The sequence below is a fragment of the Crocodylus porosus genome, unplaced genomic scaffold (assembly GCF_001723895.1).
Source record: "Crocodylus porosus isolate Cpor-Errol unplaced genomic scaffold, CroPor_comp1, whole genome shotgun sequence".
NCBI classification, from domain to species: domain Eukaryota; kingdom Metazoa; phylum Chordata; order Crocodylia; family Crocodylidae; genus Crocodylus; species Crocodylus porosus.
In genome coordinates, this window is record NW_017728915.1 from 39101864 (window position 1) to 39126923 (window position 25060).

The 25060-nt window shown below is 51.5% G+C and overlaps 1 protein-coding gene across 2 annotated transcripts in view; it reads right to left on the reverse strand.

Annotated features, from left to right (window-relative positions):
• ANKRD11 (ankyrin repeat domain 11) overlaps window positions 1-25060 on the reverse strand; it is a 159942-nt gene that overhangs the window by 64437 nt on the left and 70445 nt on the right. The window contains exon 1 of one of the 2 annotated variants that reach the window (XM_019536047.1): window positions 5962-6070. The exons of the other annotated variant lie outside the window; for it this stretch is intronic. The gene's annotated coding sequence lies outside the window, so the exon portion shown is untranslated. Of the gene's footprint in view, window positions 1-5961; window positions 6071-25060 lie in introns of those variants that run through there. 2 annotated transcript variants of the gene reach the window in all.

Sequence of the window (25060 nt, forward strand, 5' to 3'; positions counted from 1 at the left end):
CATACTGCCGCAAGGCAGGGGTGGTCCACCGGTCGCATGCATACTGCAAGCGGCATGGACAGCCTCGGTGTGGCAGACTGAGGACAGGGCAGGCAGGGCAGGGAGCAGGAAGCAGAGCAGGAGATCGGACAGGGACCAAAAGCAGAGCAGCGGATGGGGCAGGGGAAGGGGATCAGAGTGGCACTGAGGGAGGGCACAGGGCTAATGGGTGGCACACCCTGCAAAAAGGCTGCCCCCCTACTGTCTTAGGGCAACGACGTCCCTCCGTTAATTATGCACTGCAAAAAGAGCTCTTTCTATAACATGCTGCCTTTTGCAGAGAACTAAAAAGCCTCCTTGGCGCTCCCAGATGCTCCAAGCCTGACTTCACGAAGGAATTTCTGATCGTGGCAGGAGACGAGTTAGCAGCTATGAAGCAGATCACAAGTGACAGGTCAAGCTAGGCAAGGACACGCGGCAAAGAGCACCGTGCTGCCTCTTAAAGGTTAGACCTCGCTAGATTACTTGCAGTGACCCACGTCACCCAGTACCTGCCTCCTCCAAACACAGCCCCCGGGATTTTGGCTTCGCCTCACCTGGGCTTCATCCCACGCCTCACCCTTTTCCCTGCCTCTCCCTACTCCGACACTATCCCACGCGTGGGATAGGGTGAGCACGGCAGGGACGGCGCACCGTCACTTCCTATGGGAACAAAGCAAACATTTTGCAGTGCTCTGTGCCTCTTTTAAAGAAGCTGTCTTTTCTTTTCTCAACATACAGCTTCCACTGGAGTGGCGATGCTCATCAGGTGCTGGTTAGCTTGGAGCCTCTGCCGTCTGCTCCAAGCTAAGAAGCTCTCGCTGCTGATGCCAAGAAGCAGCTTATCTGAACTCTGTCCCGAAGTGACACTAGGCCAATAAATATTTGGGTCCTGCCTGATGGACCTCAGCGCTCTGCACTTACTATCACTCGATCAAAAGGCAGTCTGTAAAGCCCCGTTATTATACATGCATCCTTTTTTGCTTATCAGGTGACTGGTTTATCAGACAAAAGTCACCAAAGCGTATGGGGGACTCTACATAAAGCTATACAAAATGGTGTTGTAGCTCAAGCACATGTCCAGGTATTAGAGTCTGGACCTGGGCTACAAGGAGGCTTGATAGGCTGGTTCCCAATCGTGCCCGGGCCTGGTCTACAGAGGTTTGGAAAAGTCAGCACTGTTTTTGCAAGAACTGTGATGAAACAAGACAAAGAGCTTCCAGTCTAAGTCAGACCCCAGAGTCACAGCACAAGGACGACGGGGGAAGGGGAAGATAATGATTACGCAAGCAGCTGAGACTGGCACACATCCGGTGCGAGTCCTCTCCCTCTCCCCAAAACTAAAATGTTTGTCTACGTGGTCATGAAGACAAATGAAGGAGGCCTAAGCAAGGGAGGAGAGACATCAGAAGCGGTGATGGCGAAGGGAGGCCAGGCCGGGAGGAACGCTTGGTGCGCTGGAGGGACTGCGAGCCCTCCAGACACGAGGGGCTGCACAGAAGGCAGCGGTGGGAGTGCTAATTTGCCCTGGCGCTTTGCAGTACATAGTCACGAAGAGATGACCTAAGAGAAGCAGAAGTTATTAATAGTAACTGCCAGCGCTGTGCTACCAGGAGAGGAAGAGATTGTCTGCATTAGCAGTCTGCAGCAATCTGGGGACGCATGGCTCCTCTCTTCAGGCGTGCACCGACAGCCCGTCACCCCGCTCTCCCGTACTGATCGCTGCCAAAGCAGAGGCTCTTGCAGCTTCTGCCACGGCTCCGTAGCCACCTGCATTTTGGACACTCTTGCACGCGCCCCTGGGCAATGAGCCCAGAGCTCTGTTCTGACCGCTCGGACACAGGCTGCAGTCCCCACGTCCCGACAGCGCTAACATGATGGGGACCTGGGAGCCCTCCTCCAGGGACCCGAGACCAGCACAGTGGTGCAAGCAACTCAGAGACAGAAACAGAAGATGTATTCCTTGTGCATCGGTCCACAGCGTGGATGACGAAGGGGAACAAGGTGGCCCTCAGAAGCGTCCTTGCAAGCCCCAGCATCGCAGCCAGAGCAGATCCCACCCTCCCCAAGCCCTGAGAAGCGGGCTGCCCTGCTGCAGATCTCTCCTTGTCGGGCAGCCGGGGCTCGCGGACAGTCTCTGAGCAGCCTCCGGACGCTTCCTCGCCACCAGATTCATAGGCCAAGGGTCCACTCACTTAGTCCCCTTCTCGGCCTGTGGCTTAGCCTGGAAACAGTGAATTATTAGCATGGTCCCAGCTCCCAACAACCAGCTCCGTGTTGCTTCCTCAGGGGCCCTTATCTGTACCGCTGTTTTATCGTCCCTGCCTTGCTTGCTTACTAGCGCACCATAAATCCACGGAGTCACGCACTGTGCTCACAAATAATACCCCACCTACTTCCCAGTGCCTCGCAGCTGTGTCCCGTGCTCCAGGAAGGGGTTATTCCTACCTCTGGCACTTCAGGTCTAGCCTGTCACATGCAGCCTTCCCCCACTCGCCCTCCCGGGCCAAGCGATGCAGATTTCTCCGGTGCACAATGGAGATCCCAATCCCATGACCACCCAGCCAGGACACGTGCTAACAGGCTGAAGGGGCCAGCTACATCCAAGACAGGGCTGCAGGTGAACTGGAGGTTTTGCTTCTGGATCCCAGAGACCACCACCCTCGGGAAACAACCGGGAGCTCATCCGCAAGCCAGGGGTCGACACGAGCCCTACACTTGTGAACCTTGGAACGAACTTTTCCTTAAGCAGCTGCACAACTTCTGTGAGCTTCCTGCTCCGAGACGAAGCGCTCGGTGGCTCATAAAGCCGAGGAAGTTAATGTTTGAACTTCCTGGATTTAGGCATTTTGGTTCACGGCAGTGCTTATTTTTTGCAGTTTTAAGCTGCGTAACTAGATTGCCACCAGTGCATTTTAAAGCCATTCTTAATTTAAGACCAGCACAAAACAGCGTAAAAAACAGCAGACTGAAGGCAAACAGCAATGCTTTCAGATACCGTTCCACCCAGCCAGAGGTGCATCAAGTGAAGATGTTCGCATTTGTTGCAACGGCTGACAGCGAGGGATCAACTGCGTTGGCCCAAATGGATGTGGGAAAGGGCTGGGGTGGGGGGTGCAACCTGCCTTCTCCTCATGTCTCGCTGCGCTCAAGCATAGGTGAGCAAGGCTTTCTAACCCGGAGCGATGGAGCTGAGCAGCACCAGAGCTAGCACATCCTCGGTATTTGCTATAAAGCCCTGTTTTAGATGGGCCTCTATCTCCGCATGCTGGGTTGTAACTCTGCCTGGCTCCCCTGACCCCACGCAAGCTGCAGAGGTGGGTTCAATTCCTGCCCCGTAAATCACATCTACCCTTCGCACGGTCTTGGGCAGACGGCACAACGTATTTTGTTCTCCAGTCTCATGCGCAACAGACCCCAGTGATTTAGCCTGGAAGCCACACACCACACGGCACCCCTCACCCTGGTGTCACGGGCTGCCACGCCGAGCGCATTGATTACGGGGCTCGGCGCACTAATTTACATTCTAACTGCTCTGCTCCCATTGTATCAGGCCCGGTGAATGGAGGCATTGTCTGGGCGCGGCGCGCTCAGCCCCGGCGAATGGGGGCCCTGTCACTACCGAACAACAAAAACAAAGCCCCAGCAGCAGTCCATTAGCATCCAAGGGGCCGGGAGCCCCCGCCGTCAGCGGCCGGAGTTTTTGGAAACGAGGGCAGTGAAACAAATGGAACAGAAGTAAACCCGCGCAGCCAGGCCGGTCGCCCCAATTAATCCAGAGCCCCGCCAGAGGCAGCCCCACGCGTGGCACGCTGGGCACCCGGCAACGTCACGTTGCAGCTGGGGTCCCACAACTGTGCAGCACCTGCGCTTGCCCCAGGTCTGACCCGACTCGCTCGCTCGGGGTTGCAGCGGATGCCCGCATCTGCTCGCGCGTGCACCACAGATGTGGGATGAGGTGCTGAGAACTGCAGCAGCTGCCACACAGCCCCGCTCCGGCACATTTTCCATGGACGGAGGAGACATTCTCACAGGTTTAAAAAACATCAGGATGGGAACGAGCCAAGCGGCCTGAAAAAGCAGCTCCGAAGAATGCCAGAGACCAGGCGCCCTTCTAGCCGTGGCTGCGCGAGGGTAGCTTTGCTCCGTCTTTCGACAGATGTCAGGAATGTGACTGGCATCGTGGCCCTCAATGATAAACGCAGACCTCTGCGTTCGAAGGATGCCTGGGCTCTCGCAGAGCGGGCAAGGAGCCACAGGTTTTTCCATTACAGCAGAATCTGTGCTCGACTCCTGGACCGAGGGCTTTGGAGAGCTCTGCTGGTTTGTTTATCTGCGGGATCATTTCTCTAATGTTTCATCCGAGGAGAATCTCCCAGCTACTCGGTATTTTCTTTAGCTTTTGTCTGGCAGCCTACGAGAAGCGTCCTCTTCTCCTGCAGGCCCGATCCGGTGGGAACCTTTCAGCCGCCCTGCTCTAGCCGGCACTGCACTGCTTTAGCCGGGGTAAACCAGGCGGCACGGCGCCTTTAGCAAGCCCCTGGTCTCCAAATCCAGCTCAGAGCTCCCCTCCTGGTTTTTGAGGCTTCCCCACGCGCTCCCTCCACTCTGCCCTGCTACATCCTCTTCTTCTCACCTCTTGGCTTCCTCCACAGCTGGCAGCTGTCCATCCCTGCCTGCTGCCACAAATTCCTCCCCTGCCTGCCTCCCCCAGACTGTCACCGCCTCAATAAATCTCCCTTTTACCTCCGCTTGGGAAACCGATGCATTTTGCACGGGGCCCTCAGAAGGATGCAGCCACACACAAGTATGCTGCGCCGCAAGGAAACTGGAAAGGACAAAAGCAAGGACCTGTCCCACACAGGCCAGTCTGCAGCGGGTCCGGATGGTGCAGAGACCCGGTGCTGCTTTATTTCCTATAGACGCCCGCAGCCCAGCTAGTGAAAATGCTCCCTTGCACGGAGAGGCTGGGACTTCAACCCCAAGAGCTCACTCTAGGTCTTCCACAGAGGTTTCCTAGTGAGCGATCGCGAGCCCAGCTGGGAGGCATGAGCAACGCTGGCACTGGAACAACATGGTCACTGGCCATTTTACAGAGCTGCAGTTCTGGTGGGTCGTGTGAGAGCGCCGACCCGGCCACTTTCCAGGTGGGAAAACAGCACCCCTGTACCGAGGGCCTGAGTCCATCTGAAAGCTGCGGGAATGCTGCCCTGAGCTTGGGAGCAACCCAGAGCCGGGCAAAATGTTCAGCAGAAAAGGCACTGGATGACACTAAATTCTCTCTTAGCCTTTCTGAACATCCCAGGCTGCCCTGGGACAGTAACGTAGAAATTGAGCCAAAAAAAAATATAAAGAGATCCAGGTTTTGATTCTTGCTGCAGGAGAGATTTCAGGAGGATGCATTTTAAATGCCCTCCCTTGAAAGTTAGGTATCCAGATAACCACACTTTTGCAAAAATCTAGTTGGTCTAATAAAAGAGATAACCCCTCCCACGAGTTCTGGTTCCCCCTTCAAACTTTGAAGCTTGGGAGGGAGGTCTTGTATAAATAGAGCAAGCCTCTACTAGAAGCACTGGGCAATCCTCATTCCCGGACCGGACCGGTCCTAGGACAATGCATTACACTTGGTGTCTTTTGTTTCTTGCTGTGGGGACAGCATTTGTGGGCATTTCACAACAATGGGACAGCAGTGCTCCAGCACCGAACATCTGCATATCAATGTTCGCCTCTCCCCTCCACCCTTCCACCCAGGGACCATAATCTTCGCTTTGTTCTGTGCCTTCAGGCCTCCGAGTGAAAGCCCAGTTATGCAATCCCTATTCATGCCCTTTAAGCCATGAGAACATCTTTGTAGTCCAGGACAGAAAAGGAGGGGCTAGGGAAGGAAAGAGAGAGGGGTGGTAAGAAAGTTTAGGAACAAGGCTAGTGACATACTGCACTGACCTATTTTCTCTCCTTCCCTTTCTGAAATCTCCGAGGTAATCAATGCTGATTCATCACACAGGAATCCAAACAATAGGGGAACCTAATTAATCAAAGCACATTCATTTGAAACCAGTTGTTTCTTGAAACATATCGTTCTCCGCACGCACGCCGAGTGGCGTCGCACGCGTTTCGACGCCCCGCGAGGGCAGGTTCCCCCTGCCGAAGCGGCCAGCAGGCCACTGCTCCACGTCAGTGCGACTCTGACGGGCTGCAAAGTAGAAAATGTTTAACAGTGGTAGCAGCAACTTTCTGTGTTACGGGTGAATGGTCTTGAGTGTAAAGACCAACGGGGCTTATATTAACTGAGCTCTGTTTAGCTGCCAGCAGTGCTGGAGGGATGGCCGGTACTCCCAACTTCTGCAACGCAGCACCAGGCCATCGCTGGGAGGGGACTGGGAGGGGAAGGGGAGCAGGGAAAGCCAAATGAATGTATCAGGGCTGGATTTCTTTCCTTCATTTCTTGCAAGGGAAAGGCGACTTTCCAGCGGAGGGAAGGTGATATGCACTGCAGTGCTGCCGCCCCCCTCCTCCCCTTTTAAGTGGATATCTGACCCGGCCCCATCTGCTCTGACTTTGTTCAAATTCCATTACTCCATCGGCTCCTTTCCTGCTAAAATAGAGGCGTCTGGACCCGGCAGCGCGGAGCCGGGCTCCCTGCAGACTCCAGCCATGCGAGTTAACCGGAACTATGTGGAAGCTAAAGCCTTGAGAATTCAAGCCTACATGCATTCTGGCAGGCAGGAATTATTTAGGACAACAGGGGATAGTTGTGCATAGAGAGGATGGGAGGCACATGGCATAGCGTGGGGTTTGGGTACCACGAATCGAGCCCAGACCCAGAGTCCCTTCCCCGGTGAGCACAAACCGCCCAGCCTAGAGTTATCTGGCAGCTGTGAGACAGGTCTAGGCTGTAAAGACAGTGGTAGTCAGGGCTCTCTCACAGCAAGGTTTTTATTTTATTCTCAAATCGGCCATATATTAAGGCATTTATAGCATGTTCCTCACAGTGGATTCGGAGCACCTGTTGCACCAGCTAAACCCCTCGGGGTTGCAGTATGTGAACGGGAGCTGCAAACGTGTTTGCACTTCTGTAGGCTAGCACATCCCTGCACTACTTCAATCAGCAGGGAACGAGCCTGGCCCGAGGAAGAAAACCTGCAAGGCCACCACCCCTTTGCTCAGGCTCTTCCGAACAAATGATGAGAGAAATCATTTTCCAGCACAGAATGACTGCAAGAGCAGGGACCGTGTTGCACGGTTCTAGCGCCCGGGAGCAAACATTAGCAAAAGGGACCATGATTTACCAAGCCTATATTTAAAAATGGAACAAATAAAAAGTTATTAAGGTTTGCTGCGCTCTCCAAAGAGGAAAACGTATGCCAGCCTCCAGGAAGGCCCCTCGCCTTTCCATAAGTTGACTTCTTTTTTAATTTAAGGACACTACTGTTGACATTTAGTCTTTGGAGGAGGTATTTTGTACTCGCTTCACATATGCCGAGCTGAATGTAAGAGGAGTTTTTTTCCTTATAGCACTATTAAAGTGTAATTTGGTAGCCAGCCCTTCGAATAGGCTATGGGTAGGTTTATTGTATTTCACGGTTTCTTTGCCATGAATAAGAGCCATTCTTCTGCTTTACTGAAAAACAGGAGCATGGAAGGTAACAGAACCCAAGCCCTGATGTTAAAGGCAATCTGATACAGGTCTATAAAATAAAAAAAAACAAGGGGGAGGAAGGTAAATGAATTTCTGCTGGAGAGGGCAAACATACAGGCTCGAGGCAAGCGTCTCTTCTGGTCAAAACGTATTGCACGGTGGAAGATCTCAAGGCCAGCTACATAGATTTAGGCTGGCAGGGGGGTGAAATCAAGGCCTGCTGCGAATGAGGAATTTCTTCTGCTGAACTGAAAAGCAGACAACATCGAAAAAGCAATGACATGTACGGTCTTGTGTGTCTGAGTCACTGCAGTGGCCCTCTGCAAAGTTAATAAGATCAGCGATGAAGCAGTGAGTAACTCAAGAGTAAACTGTCAAACAGTTACCAATTTAATTTGATAGGATGGGCATTGTAAGGGAGATTCAGTGGCTGCTTGAGTACAATGAGGCACTTAATGGCCGAGAGTACATCATTTTTGCTCGGTAAACTGTGTGTCAAACTCAAGACACAAATAGATTTTCGCTAGCCAGCTCAGCGCTTGTATAAACATTTCTTATGACTGGAGCAGCACATTATAGCTCCGAGAAAGCTCATGGGCAGGGCAAGGGCCGGACACGCTGAAAGTGCATGCCCGCAGGGAAAGGAGGACGGCGAACCGTTCTTCAGTGAAGAATATCCCCAGCTTTAGTGTTGTCAGTTGTAGCCGTGTTGGTCCAAGGACACAGGCGGACAAGGTTCTTGGGGTAACTGTGGTATCTTTTATTAGGAGTTGGAAACATTGTTCTCTGCAAGCTTTCGGGTACAACCACAAAAGAGTTTGTACTCCAAAACTTGCAAAGAACAATGTTTCCAACTCATGAGTTGGCCAATAAAAAAATATCACGTTTACCTCAAGAATCCTGCCTGCAAATGTGATACGTTTTATGACACCAACTTGAGAGTTGGCAACACTGTCCTTTGCAAGCTTCCGAGAACAACCACAAAAGAGTTTGTACCCAACAGCTGGCAAAGAACAATTTTTCCAACTCCTAATAAAAGAGATCACGTTTACACCAAGAACCTCGTCTGCCCAGCTTTAACGCCCTAACCGCACCCACTTACGGGTTCCACACCTCAGAAATGAACCGGCAACGTCTGATCATCCGTGGAGGCCAAAGCCTTAACCCTAACCTTGAGAAACACTGCTTCGTGGTTCTTAATGGTTCGAACCGACAATGCACCGATACGAACAGACGCTCCCCAGCAGTTTCTCAGCCTTTCAACAGGACTGCGTAGGCGTTGAATTCTGAAGCTAATCACCTTAGCAACGGCTCTAAACATATGTGCAGTGACATCAGCTGATTTTTGAAAGCTGTAAATAGAGGATAATAGCACGAAAAAAATTCTGGATTCAAGCCAAGACCTGAAAAACCATACTATTAAGACACTGCCTGTAATTCGATGTATGCAAACTTGTTTGTATCCCCCCACACCCCAAAATCGGTATAATTATACACCTAACAACAATTAACGCATAAGGCGGTTGGCTAACTGTCCTTGTGCAACTTGCTCGCTGTTTTAAGAAATAGCCCAAAAAAGTGTGGCTCTAGGAGAAACCCGCTGCTTCAAAATGACACAGGATCTAAAAGTGGTGCCGGGAAACAGAAAACAGACTGAAAGGAAAAATGGTACAATACACAGCCTTGCACACCTAAAATGGTACAAACACAGAGCCTTGCACACTTAAAATGGGCGAGTAACACCCTTGCTTCCAGATAAAAGGTAGGCCAGTTGCGAACGCACAATTATCTTGTGCAACGAGGCTTCTGGAGGCATTGGTGAACTTTGTCGAGTTGACTAATGCATGCTGGACTCCTTGGCTGTTTATCAGTTATGGCAAAAGTCAGCTTGGAGAGCAGATTAACATGACGGGCTGCTCTGGGTATCCAGCAAGGAGCCCAGCAAAAATAAGTAGGATGAACTCATTTGGAGAAGGCCAGGCTGGCAGGCAGACAGCTTGAAAGGCTTGCACCGTCCAGAATTACTTATGTTCGGTACCTCGGTCATTAAGATCTTTACCTGTCAATTTAGAGAGTCTTCTACTCGCCCACCAGAGTAAGGCACGCAGACAATATCCTTTTTGTTTTCCCTGCTGTATTTTGACCCATATTTCTAAAATGTATGCTGAAGACCGTGTGCCCTGGCCGGCTGAAACAAGCCCCCGCAGTGCCTCGTGTATGGAGCTGGCATTCTGAGAGAGAGCAAGAGAAGAGGGGAGAAATGGACTTAATAGGATTTTCAAATGTCAAAAAATATCTTTAGCAGCCCCATTTGTGCAGCGCCTTAGTACTCACTGAACTTGAAAGCGAAATTTGCTGTGCAAAGAACACAGCTCGCATGCTAAATGGACCCGAGAAACAGCTCTTCTACAGCACAAAACCATCACATGCATTCACTCCTTCTCCCAGCAATTAACCCTCAAGAACCTTGCTGCTCCCTCCCCTGCAATTGCAGAAGAGACCCAGGAAGGAAGATGCGTGTTGCTCTACAATTTGGATGTATTATTCATCTCTGAAGAAACCAGCTCCCAGGAAAAGGTGCGCAACGGTCCCCGCTACCCGCCAAGGATCCCTTTACAAAGCATCTCGTCCTGGGAGCATTTTTAAAGGAGATGGTAAAAAGCCAACAAATAAAAAATAAAAGCACCTTGGGTGAAAGAAGGGGCTTGCTCATAGCGCCTCTTCCTGTGGTGTGTGGTGTCGTCCACTCCGCACCAGCGGCCCAACACCCCAGAGCTGGAAGCTTTTCAGAGGCGCTTTGTGCAGGCCTGATGCTACAGCCCTGGCTCGTGAAAATACCTTCACAGAAACAGAGCCCACGAGCTTGCCGGCTGGATTCGGAGAGACGTGCAGACAACTGAATACAGGCAAGAAGGCAGGGCTTTTTTGTTTCATCATTTTGTCCTTTCAAATGAGACCGCAACAGCCCCAGGAAAGAGGCCATGTGCTGAGAACATCACCTATGCTGACCATTTAGCATTTGTGTCGCGTGTGAAACTGCTCTCTCTAAAACCCTGCAGATCTTGTCTTCTACCGGGAAGATCTGCTAAGTCCCAGGGAGTTATTGAAGATTTGAAGGTCAGGTGGAGACAGAAGTCTATGAGAAACCAGTCTTAATCAGGGAAAGGTAACCCTCTAGTTCCTGCCTCTGAATCTGAAGGAGGGTGTTTGCGCCCGAAAGCTTGCGAAGAAGAACGTTTCCAACTATCTGAGTTGGTCTAATACAACTAATTAGGTTTTCCCAAAGGACAGTTTCTGCCTTAGACAAACACGGCTACAACCCACACCTCTGAATCTCGCACCCTCACTGACTGATCTTAAGGGTGGCTGGATTATTTCCCATACACTTCACACAGGAAAGGTATGGCCCTCCGGCATGGCACCGGCTACTTTGGCTGGCATGATGCAGCTGGGGCTGGTCCTGCTTTAAGGACTAGATGTGACCGTCCCACCCAAATGTTCCATGATTCACTGATCTGCACAGGGAAAGTTGTGGTGACCCAGTGTCTCTGATACCTCTACAAATTCGGAGTCTCTTGAAAACTGTTATGCCTCATGACAGGTTGGGGTCGGGCTAATAGTGCAGACGTGGGGTCATTTTGCCTGACCCCAGGTATCTTTCCTGCTTGGTGCAGGGGACTGGACCCAACAATCTTCTGAGGTCCCTTCCAGCCTTACAACCTAGAAAACAACGTCCCGAAAGAGAAGACAGTGTTCGAGTGGCCCAGGAATTATGCAAGGGGCTAGAATTTCTCTGGGTGATATCTTTTATTGGACCAACTTCATAGCTGGGATGGAGTTAGATGAGCTTTCGAGTGCAAGATGCTCTTCTTGAGGTCTTGCAGCGTGTTGAACTCGAAAGCTTGCCTAACTCCATCCCGACTATGCAGCTGATCCAATAAAAGATATCACCCAGAGAAATTCTGGCCCCTCGCATAATTCCTGACCAACCGACTTTCCATATGCCTGAAGAAGAGTGTTTGTGCCTGAAGGCTTGCAAAAAACAATTTTACCGACTATTCAGTTGGTCTAATAAAAGATATCACATCTACTCAAAGAACCTTGTCTATCCCAACTATGCAGATGGTCAAACTAAAAGCCATCACCCAAAGAAATCCTTGCCTCTCTCTAGAGAGAAGGGAATTGTGACATTTGCTAGATCTTCCCCTATTTTTTTGCCCTTGTCCAGGTTTCAAACAATTGTAATGCGTTAAAAATGATTAGCCTGGAATGACTCAAACTCAGGAGTGTTGGTCGGAGCACACGTGCAGCAGGACAAGACAAAGTGCCTGGGCAGCATCGAGAAACGCTGCAGTCACCAAGCCCGAGCAGCACCAAAGGATCGCACGTCTGAGGCCAGAGATCAGCAGATTTCTGGAAGTTCTGTCTGGCTTTGCACATTGCTGTCCCCGGTCTGTTCCAGGGCAGGGGCTGAAGAGGGAGGGGGAGGAGATCTTTTTGCAAGTTCTGCAAAAAAAATTAAAAAAGCAGAGCTTTTCCTTTAAGACCCGTTGCATCTAAGAGCTAAACTCCAAGTGCTTGCTCTGATCTCAAAATCTGCACCTCACTGGGGTATCATTACCTGTGCATGCATGGGCTGTTGTGTCCAGAGATTATCCCCCTCCCCAGTCCAAAAATAAGTGATTCGGATACTCGGCAGCTCTGAAACCCACCGGCGTTTTCTTGGAAGCTGCTCTCTCACTGGAGGGACTGAGACAGCGGAGCATATTTTTGGTCTTTGATCAAGGGAGGGGCTGAGACACAGGCTTCCCTCCCCTCCTCCCCCTGAATGCTGGGGTCCAAACCCCCCAGGAAAAAGCTTCTTAGGTTCCCACATGCAGGAGCTGAAGTGGACACTCCAATGTCGCAAGGGGATGGGGTAGAGTTGGCAGTGCCAATCTGGCACTGTTTAGCAACGGGGGTTCAAGGCAAAGCATCCTCCAGAGCAACCTGTTTTTCTCCAGGAAACATCGGAGGCGTTTATATTGCTCCGCAGCTCCTGAGCTCAGCTTTCCAGGGGGACCCAACAGTTTAGAAACATTTCAGTTACTGCCCCATAAAACTGTTAGTATTTCTAGAGAGTTTGCATCCGAGCACACTACTGATTCCTTGGGAACTCCTTTGTAGGAAACGCTCAGTCACAGGGAGGTACTGGGGGGCTAAAGGGAATGAGTACGGTGCTGGGACTCCCAGTCCTGACCGTGGCCAAGCGGTGTGGTGAGAACTTCAGTGCTCTCGGGACTTAATTTCTGCTCAGTGCCCAGCAACTTTTGCCCACGGGACTTGGGGGGAGAGGGAGGGAAGTCCAGGAAGGGCATCATGCTAGCAGCCTAGGCACACGCTGAGGACATGCACTGGGTCCACAGGGAGCTGCACATGGGACTGTCCGTGCCTATGCCAACCCCAAGACTGGAAGAGCATGGAAAGGTGCAGTCCACCTCTCTCAGGTCTCTTGTGGCTTCTCTGCTCACACAGCGCACAGCTCAGTGCAGGGGGCCAGAAGCGATGGATGTGGTGCAGAGGCATGCCTTGCACGCGGCGTGGGCCGAAGACACTAGCGCCAGCCCAGGTGCCTGTTCCAGAGGATGACAGGCCAATGGAGTACATGCAGGATGACCAAGAGGATGCAACTTCACAGGACCCAGCAAAGCGAGAATCTGCAACTCATGCCTGGTCTGCGGCAGCTCCAGCTAAGCCGTGGTTTCAATGCATTTCCAGAGCTGCAGCCAGTGCAAAGGGACAGCGGGACAGATGTAATTTTAAGTGTAGGCAAACCTGCGGTGCAGGGGATGCAGGATGCATGTGCAAGTGGAGAGATGCTGCTGCATTTGTACTGTGCATTGCTGGCTACCTGACACTAAAGATAGATAAAAATATGCCAAAGTTTTGAAGGGCCAACACCCAGTGACCTTTGGGAGAGCTTCAGCCCGAGTCCCTTGGGCTTCCGCATGCTCCCCCCTGCCTTTTCTGAAAGGCTTCATAGGAATGCTGTAATTCAAGCACTGGCTTCTCCCCACAAGGAGCCCAGCTCTGGTCAGGGGGAGGGGAGAGGAGTTTGGGATGAAGTAAGCTGCTATGCACGTCAGTTTGGAGGCCCTTTATAGGAAGCTGCTTTTAGGTCAGGAGTGCTATTACACAGGAGCAGATATAAACAGAGTTTGCAACAGGCAGGACCACAGCCAGGCTTGCAAACCTCCTTTGGGACGTCCCTCCAGCCACAGGCACGGAGATGAGCAACATTCACGCTGTGCTCGCTGCATGCTCCAGAAGAGAGGACCAGACCTCTGCTCCCATTCAATCCATGGGCCTCAACCATCAGCTCTTCTCAAGTATTTACACCTTTAAAAGCAACTAAGCACAAAATAGCATTCAAGCCGCCCCAGCAGCCCCCGGGGAGCTAGCTCAGATGTGCTCTGGCATTAACGGCATCATGGGACAGGTAAGGCAGTCACCCATGATTTATCGCACTATCTCCCTAGCTCATCAGGTAGCTAAATGGGCAGTCATCCTAATCCACTCTAAGGCGCTTAGGCTTTTCCTTGGTGCAATGTGATGCACGCTAAACCTCCATGCTCCCTTCCTGGGTGAGAAGCAGTCGCTCGGCTGACTGCATGGAAGGACCTGAGAGTTTTCAGCTCGAGTCCCACTGAAGCCGAGTTGCATGTGAAGCTCCCTGCCATCCCCAACACACATGCTTACGTCCTTGCAAGGTTTGCATACGACTCTCTGTATGGAAGCTATGACAGACAGGGCCCCAATCACCTCTAGCCTGTTCATTCAGGCCTCAAGTGCCCAGAGGGATCAGGCACACTCCTGGAGGAAAGGGGCATCAGTAGGTATCGAGCAGAGGAGGGAAGGGCAGAGGCTCTGAATCAGAAGTGCCTGGACTGTAAATGCTGGGCAAGCGGGAGAGGAACAGTGGGGAAAAACCTCCGTCATGCCCAGTTCCCTCTGCCCTTCAGCATCTGTTCCCTGCCCGCGTGACACAGGGTGCTCGGCCAGTACATGGCAGTTTTTCTGTTTTGATGACCATCCTTGGTCCTGCTTGTTCAGCACCAAGGCCCGTTCGGCCCAAAGCTCCTGGGAGCTGCGGTGCACAACAGCAGCAGGGTTTTAGCAGAATCCACCTGTTTTTTCCAACTGAGGCAACCTCCTGATACCAAAATGCGCAGTTATTTCAGCAGAACTACAGGTCGCACATTCAGGGAGCTAAACCCCAGCAGCACGCTCAGGATGCGTCTCCCAGATGTTCCCCAGGGTCACCACATCCAGGGGTGACCTGGTGAGAGTGACAGGCCAGTGGCCTTTTAACCCTGCTGTTGTCCAGCCCTGCTTGGAGCAGCTGGCCGGGAGGGCAGTGAATGTCGTATCTTGGACAGGAGGGAGGTGAAAGCAGCATCAGGGCTTCCAGGACAGCCCTACTTGGAAGCCAGAGACTAGGGCCAAGATGCTTCTGCTGCCTTAACATGACTATTTTATTTTCACACTGAACAAGGCCTCAGCCACCATCTTCCTGGAAGCTCATCACTGGCTGGAGGTGTCTGTTCATTCCCTCCCACCCCATACACCTGACTCCCTCCCCACTCAACGTCTCCACATTTAAACATCAGGTGATGCTACCATGCAATGCGCTAGCTCTGCGAGCTGGCTCCACCAGCCTCGTGCTCTGTAGCCCGGGAGAACCACTGCGGTTTCCCCACGTTATTCACTCCGTTTGCATAAATGCTTCACTTGTCTCCTTTATGCTCTTCCGACAGGGCTGATCCTGCCTTGAGCAGAGGACCGGACTAGACGTGACATTGTGAGGCCCCTTCCAGCCCTGCTGCGTTATGACTCTCTGCTCTTCGACACTTGCAGCGTAATGGGGAGATGCGAGTGCTGAGCCAGCCTCCACGTTGCTAGCTCCATGACAGCAGCATGGTACCCATGGCAGGACCCTGGATGGGCAAACCCAGCCCCGCTGAAGCTGCCACAGCTACCCCATTATCAGTGCGGCACAGCTACAAGGGTGCACTTGGCCACGCTGCACACACACCTGCAATGGCAATGGGGACACAAGCAACAGTGAACGCACAAATCCTGCCCATTCACTCTGCAATGGATCCTGCTTCCTTTATTTGTAAGCCAAAGTATTTTCAAGACCCTATTACTCCTAAAACCTTCGGCTACCAGCAGCTCATCCTCTATTTCAGACCCTGCCAATTGCTTGGACTGCAGGCTCTTTGGGGCAGAGAGCACTTCTCTCTGTGCTCGAGGACACAGCACAGGGGTCCACGCTCCATCCTGGGTCCCCTGGGCATCGCCATCCTAGAAAAGCGAAATGTCTACACACCTATCTGCTACCTTGTCCTGACCTGACTTTCCAGTACCTGCTCTTTATTTCCAACAGCTTGTGCGGCCTGCTGTGATGGTATAGGGGCACTTTGTCATCTCACTGTCTTCCTGGGCACAGCCGAAGTCAGCCGTCCATCAAGTGGTGTCCTGTAGGACTGTCCTACGGCGGGGGGGGGGCATGACCCTGTGGGTGAAGGACAAGGCTGTCCTGTCTTGCCCTACTTGCTGTGAGACACTGGCCATTTCGTTTCCCCAGGAATGCTGCCGCTGCATTCATTCGCTAATGCATGTAAGCCCAGATTCTCATCTGGAAATGGAGATCACAAAGCAGTCACGCACATGACCTTGCAGCATCTACACACGTGATTTTTATCCACTGCAATCCTCAAACCCCTGCTCTTAAATGCCTCTTAGCCTAGGACTGCATTGCTCCCAGCTCTTTCCCTTCCCATCACACTGACGGCCTCAATCATGTCTTCTGCATCGATCGGTAACCTGGTATTTGCTTTCTCCTACTTGCATTCTCCGCATGGGCTACTCATCATTCACTTCCAGGGACAGAGTCAGCTTGAAATCCACTTGCTTTCTAGACTGTTGTTTGTAGCAGCTCCTGGTGCTGCACCTGCATTTTGGGGGCTCTGTGGTTTTACAATCCTGTTTTCTATCCCTTTCAAGGTCTCTCTCCTTCCCACGACAGACGCGCACCAATGCGGAGGGTCTGAGGGATGCAGGAAAGGTCTCTGGACATGCAGTGCCAAAAGTACCCAGTGCAGTCCCTCAGGGGACTCCCCTCCTCTTGCCACAGAGGCAAGGGGCTGGGATGGCGCAGGCCCAAGGCACATGGTTGACAGCCCGGGGTTCCCAAACGTGAAGCCATAGCATGGCCTGGCAACGAATCTGTGAATTCTGCTAAATACCTTGTCACAAGGATACAGGAAAGGACTGCAGAGGCTGCTTGGGAAAGGCAAGAGCCAAGCAGCAGGCCCAGGAAGGCAGTCCTATGGCTGAGCTCAGGCTCAGGGTTTCTTCCAAACCTCAGAAGTCTGCATACTCTTCGGGATGTGAAAACGCACATCCCGCTGAATCAACCACTTTGGGCACTACTTCCCAGGTGGGTCCATGTACTGGTGTGTACTGGGAAGGGGCGGATGGTGGCCCCCACAAGTTGGAAATAACTCAGCACACCCATCTCCTTATCCTTCCCAGAGTCCCAGAGAGTCAAGGCATTGTCACCTGTCTACTCCGTGAGTGAATTTGGACCTAAAATACACCTTACAAATTTCAAAACACCAATGCAGGTCAACCGTCCTAGCTGGAAAGACTCACACTGGATATCCATACACTGGGGCTGTTGGCATTTAAAAAGGCCATGTGGCTAAGCCAACTGCACCAACCACTTTTTTTTTTTTTTTTGCATAATACAAAATTTATTTTACCATATGTAAAATTCATTTGTGTAGTTGCACACCCTGGTAGACTTGAATGGGCAAAGGAATATTTCAACTCCCAGTGCAATTTATTATTTAAAAGCAGTAAAATTACATTGCTGATAGGAGAGCACAGAGTGGAGAGAAGCAATGATGTAATGGGTAATAGTACTCCGGTTGCTGTATGAAACACTCTGTACATTAGCGTGTTGGCTAGGGTGGTTGCTCCTATCAATTATTTATAGTCTGCTGGCACACAGCCTGGATAGGGTCACATCGCTGAAAGCTAACTTTATCTTCATTGTTCCCAGCCTCCTGCCCAGCTGTCACTCTGTTCACTAATTTAATACACTCTCAGAGCACTGGAAAAGCACGCAAGATTTTTGTTATATTCTGTCCCCCTCCAAGCCGAAAGATTCATATATGCGTTTTTGCTGCTAATTGAAGGGTTTTTAACAGAAAGAAGTATTTATTTTGCTTAAATCAGCAAGTTATTATTTTTTTCTTTTTTTTTTTTTTTTGGAAACGGTGCAAGAGAGAGATCCCAGCACAATCCCTGAGATCACTGCCCTGGCAGCTCCAGAGCTGCCGTCTTCTCCAGACGGGTCCTTTCGCGTGCGGCCTACTCCAGCATCACTGAAATGGTGGCTGCGAGTCAGCTGTGCTGCAGAGGTGGACCGTGCCTGTTAAACACCGTGCCAGATGAAGGGCAGACTGCAATGCACATTCAGTTTCTTTCATATCACAGCAAAAACTATTCAATAATTCATGTGAGCAGGGTTTGGTGGGGAAGAAGGGAGAGCTCTGCAGGTGTCCAACACAACCAGAGCTCCTGGATACTATTTCTGCTTCAGTCCACAAATCCAGAAATTCAGAAGTGAGGTTTAACTCCTCTGAATGTCACTGCAGGGGGAAGAGCGGTACAATGCTGAGGATGACACTCTGCAGGTTAGAGCCTTGGCCTTACCGTGCATGAATACATGGACACAATATTCATTTAAGACCGTTAAATCCCATATCCCTTTAGAGGTAAAACTGGGCCATTCATCTGAATCCACTGTAAGTCTCTGTAGGGCTTGTTTTCATTCACTTGAAAGATGGAGTTGCTTGATTAGTCATGAAGTCTAAATTGGATTTCTATCCCTATTGAGATGATATAACTGTCCATAAATTTGCTGGGGGGGGGGGGGAAGAAGGGGAAGGGTAGTGTAGCTGAACACAAGTCGTAACAGAAAGCCCTGAAATAAAGAGAGATGCAAGTTAACACTCACTCCTGAAAACTTTTTACCTATTACAAGTAATGCTTGAGAAGGCTGCGGTGTGGGGCTGGATCAAGGCACTGCTCACCTTATCCGTTATAGATTTCAGAGATGTTTAGGGCTCGAAGAGATGTCAGTAGATCATCAAGTCCAACCCCCTGCCCCTGCCAGTCTACAAGTCAAAGGACAAGGCTTACCCTGGTAGTTTTTCAAGACCTGAGACATGCTACTTAAACTAATTGTTAGCCTGGCTCAATATCTACATTTAAAAAAGCCATGTGACTCCTTCCCGTCAGCTGTTTCAGGGCTTCTATCACTTGCCATATAGATGCTACATTGGAAACCCCCCTTGTTAAGACAGGTGTCACAAGGTGAGCTTTTTTTGCCCCATTTCATAATTCCCTGATCATCCTAACATGCATATTAGTTCACTGAATCACAGACTCATAGAAAATGAAGGCGGGAAGGGACCTCAGGAGGTCACATCCTGTCCAACCCCTGGCTCAAAGAAGGACCAGCCCTAAATCCAGCATCCCAGCCAAGGCTTTGTCTACCTGGGTCTTCAAAACCTGCAAGGATGGAGACTCCACCACCTCTGGGTAGCCTGTTCCAGTGCTTCGCCACTCTCCTAGTGAGAGAGTTTTTCCTGATATCCAACCTCAACTTTCCTTGCTGCAACTGGAGCCCATAGCTCCTTGTCCTGTCATCTGCCCCCACTAAAACCGGTCCAGCTCCATCCTCTTTGCAGCCCCCCTGCAGAGAGTTGAAGGCTGCTATTCAATCCCCTTCAATCTTCTCTTCTGCAGATTAAACAGGCCCAATTCCCTCCTCCTCATTTATTCTGGAGAAGAGAAGGAAAAAAGCTCACCTTGTTACACAAGATGGATTTCCAGTGTAGCACTGATACCAAACCATCCTCCATGGGGTTTAATTCTGATTCCAAAATCAAGGGAAGGTATTTTTCAGGACTCCCCCTTCTCAGAAATGTCTAAAACTAAGGTTGGTTGCATTTTCTTATAACTTAATAAACTGGCTGATATCATATCAAGTACCAAGCTATATACGGATGTTATCTGGGCAAATAAAGAAAAAGATTCTGATAGTCACAGAGCACAGTCAACCTCATTAAAAAGCCTGCATCTGCACAAAAAGGAAGCTAGCTGCCTTTGAAAATATACAGGCACAAGAGGAAGCAAGCTCATTATTTATGTGACAAAAACAAGAGGCTCGTGTAATAAACAGCCGAAAGACCTCTGGCTTCAGCAGAGATGCGATTTCCAGCCGTTATTGTGACAAAGGCTGGAAACCTGGCATTGCATAACTGCAATTATTTTGAGGGCCCTTTTGCAAGACATTGCGGTGGGCAGAACTTTTAGCCAGAAGAGATTTAAATTGTGTGTCTAGAGTTGCCCAAGGAAAACAAACACGCCAGCAGAAGGACCATCCCTAGCTGCATCCACACCCGCTTGTCAGGCAGGAAAAGGAAGTTTCGCCACGTGCCACTTGCTCAGTCCTTTCCAATCAGCCCCGTATTTCAGCAGTTCCAGCCCAGGCCCCACAGCCAACCAGCAGTAACTTGGGGTAGACAGATTTAATACCCAAGTCGTTTTCAACTCCATGAGATCCGGGAAAAAATGAGACCCAAAGTCATGAACCTTCAAGCAGCGCAAAAGAGCAGCGGACATTTCTTAGGGCAGTGATTCTTCCCCTCTGCTCGGCACTGGGGAGGCCACATCGGGAGTCCTGTGTCCGGTTGTGGGCCCCCAATGCAAAAAGGACGTGGACAAGTTGGAGAGAGTCCAAAAATGGTTGTGGGGCTGGAGGACACGACTGGTGAGGAGAGGCTGAGGGAACTGGGCTGACTGAGTCTGGCGAAGAGAAGACCGAGGGGGGATTTAACAGCAGCCTTCACCTCCCTGCAGGGGGGCTGCAAAGAGGATGGAGCTGGACTGTCCTCAGTGGGGGCAGATGACAGGACATGGAGCAATGGGCTCAAGTTGCAGCAAGGGAAGTTGAGGTTGGATATTAGGAAAAACTCTCTCACTAGGAGGGTGGTGAAGCACTGGAGCAGGTTACCCAGACAGGTGGTGAAGTCTCCATCCTCGGAGGTGTTAAAGACCCAGGTAGACAAAGCCCTGGCTGGGATGCTGGAGTTGGGGCTGGTCGGCTTTGGACAAGCGGGTCGGACTAGACATGACTTCCTGAGGGCCCTACCCGCCTTAACTTTCTAGGAGTCTGATTTAGTTTCAAAAAGCAAGCAAACCTGCTGGAGGTATCTCTGGGCAGAGAGGCCCAAGCAGAGGGAACAAAGAAACGACCAAAGGAACGGGTTAGACCTGCCAAAGCTCGAGCAGGAGCAGTAGGAAAGCAACTGAAAATTGATGGGGCCTGGCGATACCAGCCTGAGTCGTAAAAATGGAGGTGCAGACAACAGGCTGAACACAGCAGTTCGGTGGAGAGCTGCATCCTGGTAGCAGCGAAGGCAGAGAGGGCCGTGGCTCCGACACACGAGCTCAGTGAGCCAGGAGAAAACACACGCGGCATTCGGGGACTGCTGCCAGTCGCGAGGAAGTGGACCTCTGTTGAAAAGCCATAGCTCTCCGTCTCTCAACCCATCCGGGCCGGGGACCGTCTCTACCACTCTGCTCCCTTTGCACACATCATTTCAGTGGCTGCTGCCCGTAAAACTTCTTGAAGCAGAAGCCAGAGAAACAGGCCACTGGTGCAGGGGGAACCCAGCTTTGCAACCTACGGGCCGCCAGAACCCCGGTACTCAGCGGGGAATCACTGGAAGCTGCACTCATAGCACAATGGGACTGAAAGGCCCACTATCTCCTGACGAACGGGGCTAAAAAACCGTTGTCAGGTGAATCCAAAGATGTTTTCTAGAACTAGAAGCATCTTTGCAAAGACCGGGTGCTGGGCATGATGTCCACAATGGATGCCAAACACTGCGATGGGGTCTGGGACAGAAAGGTAGGGACTTGCAGAGAGAAGGGTAGGGGCTCCGCTTCTCTTTCCTCATACCAACCTTAAGAAAAATCAAGTTGCCTCGGATAGAAGTGCTTCAAGCTGCAGTGCGATGTTCAGACTTGACTAGCGATTCAGGTGTTGTGTCTTTGCGATCTCCCCATCCACCCACCCCACTGGGGCTGTAACCACACTCCAGGCTGGCACGCTTCTCCGTTTTCCAGCAGTTCACTCACTGCAGGCACAAAGTAAAACTCGTTAAGCCTGTTAGTGCCATGTGGAACAGACCCGCCGGTCCCAAACAGGGCACTTGCCAAATGAGGACTCCTGGCTCCTCGGAGGGCTGCATGACGTTAATGGTGTGGGTTCATCGCTATGCACATGCTAAATGGGAAAGATGTGCTGCTGCAACATCAAGGTTGTAAATTCAGCCTCGAGTATGGCAATGCCAGAGACTTAGAAACATAGACCATGAGGGCTGGGAGGGACTCGAGGAGGTCACATCTAATGCAACCCCCTGCTCCAAGCAGGACCAGCCCCAGCCCCAGCCCCATCATCCCAGGCAAGGCTTCTACCTAGGTCTTAAAAAACCTCCAAGGATGGAGACTGCACCACCTCAATGGGTAACCTGCTCCAGTGTTTCACCACCCTCCTTGTGAGAAAGTTTTTCCTAATATCCAACCTCAACTTCCCTTGCTGCAACTTGAGCCCATTGCTCCTTCTGCCATCTGCCCCCACTGAGAACAGTCCAGCTCCATCCTCTTTGCAGCCCCTCTGCAGGGAGGTGAAGGCTTCCAGCTCACAAACGACCCAAAAAGTTAGGGCGATACATCTTTAAACAGCCTCCTCGGGGATAAAAGCTTGAGCTTGTGAGGAGCTAATGTTGCAAAAGCAAGCTTCCCATATGTCCCTGATTCTTCCCCCAGTTCACAACCTTACAGAAAAATTGCACCTATCTAGGCCCTCAGATGGCATTCAGCACCTCAGTACAAGCATCATTATCGCTGCATCTAATTACAAGGATAACTAAATTACTGACAAATTTTGATCTTAAAAAAACCCCAACCCAAACAAAAGAAAGGCACTGCAATCCGGACAGTTTCAGGAGGCAGGTTAGGACAAAGAAAATTCAGATCTCACTGGGAATAACTTGAAGTAAAGTATCTAAAAAGCTTTGGTTAAATGAACTGTCAGCTCAGTCCCCTCAAATCAGCCAGAAACATTATCTTCATTATGGATTTAACTTAAAACAACTTGGAAACTCATTTCCAGTGGTTTCTAATGGAACCTGGGCTTTCTCCGTCCTAATCTGCCTCGTGAGTTTGAGGCTCCTGCGAGGAAATACAATACCATATCATTAAAATGGCAGCTGTCAGACATACAACAGCCCCATTCATTGACTGGAGATAGTGAAACAGTGATTGGTGTTTCCAAGGGCTGCGCTGAAAGGCTCTTTTGCAATTAGATGGAGGGAGGAGAACGCTGTGGTGAAGACGGCCTCGCAGGTACCTGCCGATAATGCTGCGGGGCTCCTGCGAGGCTGGATTCGAGCAAAGCCCAGAGACGCCACAGGACGTTAGCTTGGGCAGATGTGTTCCTCCAGACGCGCCAAGCGGGGTGCAGGGAGCTGCGGAAGGGCACCACCCGCCAGGCTGCAGGTGCGTGTCCTTTCAGTTGCACCAGATGCAAGACCTGGGACGACGCTGCTTAGGACTCCCTGCTTCCCAAGGCAGCCTCGCTGCCCTGCCCCTCACATGCAACAGGCTCAGCATCGAACCAGAGCAATAACGAGCACCACCAGGCTTTCACCTGAAGTGCTCCAAGGGTCTTCTGGGGGCATGGGTATTAGCCCTAACGTATGGCAGGGGTGGGGGGCATAAGGGGCCAAAAGGAAGTCCAGTGAGCAGCAGGAGAGGAGGCAGAAGCCCATGCTAGCAGTCCCCAGGGCTAACAAGGAGATGACTGTTCCCTTTCCTTCCACTCTGGTATTAAAGCAAGTGTGCCGTCTTCATCCACCCTCCTCTGCCCACAGCCCTTTCCTACCCTCAAGCCGCTCTGCCACCCCCACGGGGATTAGTGCAGGCTCTTCGGCCCAGCTTCGCCAGGCAGCGTGGAGAGCTGCAGTCCTGCCCCACATCAGTGTGCTGTGCCCTGGGGTGCAACTCTGGCTGATACTGACACCGGCTAGCCTCTGCTTCCCAAGCAAGAGGCCTCCAGCTCTGCAAAAACCCCTCATCTCCCGACAAGGCGAAGGCCGCAGCCAAGTCTGGAGCTCTGCTGATCACCCTTGAGCAGCGGACCTGGCTGGCTTCGTGTAAAATGGAAACACATTTTTCTCCGTGTGCTCCAAGCAAACCTAAATGAAAGGATCTCTCTCAAACCTTCCAGAAGAAACGCCTTTCAAATGAGACCAAGGAGGGACAGTTGCAGTTCCCTGGAGACCTTCCAGAAAGGTGTAGGGGTGAAGACCAAGAGGCTTCGAGCAGGAAGAGAGCTGTCACGCTAACTATGGAGGCAGATGGGCATCATTAGGGCCAGCCAGGAGCTGAAATAAAAAGGACCAGAAAGCAAAGCACCACTGCTCAATAGCATGCAGCACTTTGAAAAACCCAGCTGTAAATGCAAAGTGCTTGGAGCCCCTGAGCACAGGGGAGCCCCGAGCTCGCAGGGCCACACAGCAAGTGGCGCTTTCGCAGCGCATGCAGGGCTCACGCTGTATCTGGCTCCGAGGGCTCCCCAGAGCCAGGGCTATTCACAGAAGCAACGGGTTATACCCTGCCTCACATGGGGGGTTTGCTCCTGCCCCCTCACCCCCAGCAGCTGCTCTTCTGGTGCTTTCCCTTCCTCCTCCATCAGCCTCGGTCTCTGCCTCTGCTGTTTTCTCTTCCCTCCCCTCACTCAGAGCAGCCACATTTCAGGTCTGATGTCTATTATGGCACTCCTTGTGCCAGCTTAGGGTTTGAAAGACCATTTGCAAGCACTGCTGTGAAAGCCTAAGGCACCAATGGCAGCCTAGGGTGCCCCCGGGCGACATGAGCATCAGTCATCTGCAGAAGGGACACTTGCAGGGGGGTAGGGGCAGGGGGGAGGAGAACAGCTGCCTTGGGAGGGAAAGAAGGGCGATCCCTCCAGGAGACATTCCCCTGCTAGGCCGGCCAGGGAAGGAAGGGGCAGAGCAACGTTCAGCTCCAGGACTCCTGCCCTGCACAGGGCCGGCGGCTGGGCCACAGATAAAGCCGTGTCAACTTTTCCATCTGAACACTCCTCCTCTGAACTCCGCTGGCACAGCCAAAGCGTTTCAGCCAGGTGGAAACTTGGCGGCTAAGCCAGGGAGTGCCTCCAGGACGTGGCACATTGCAAATCACCTGCTCAGA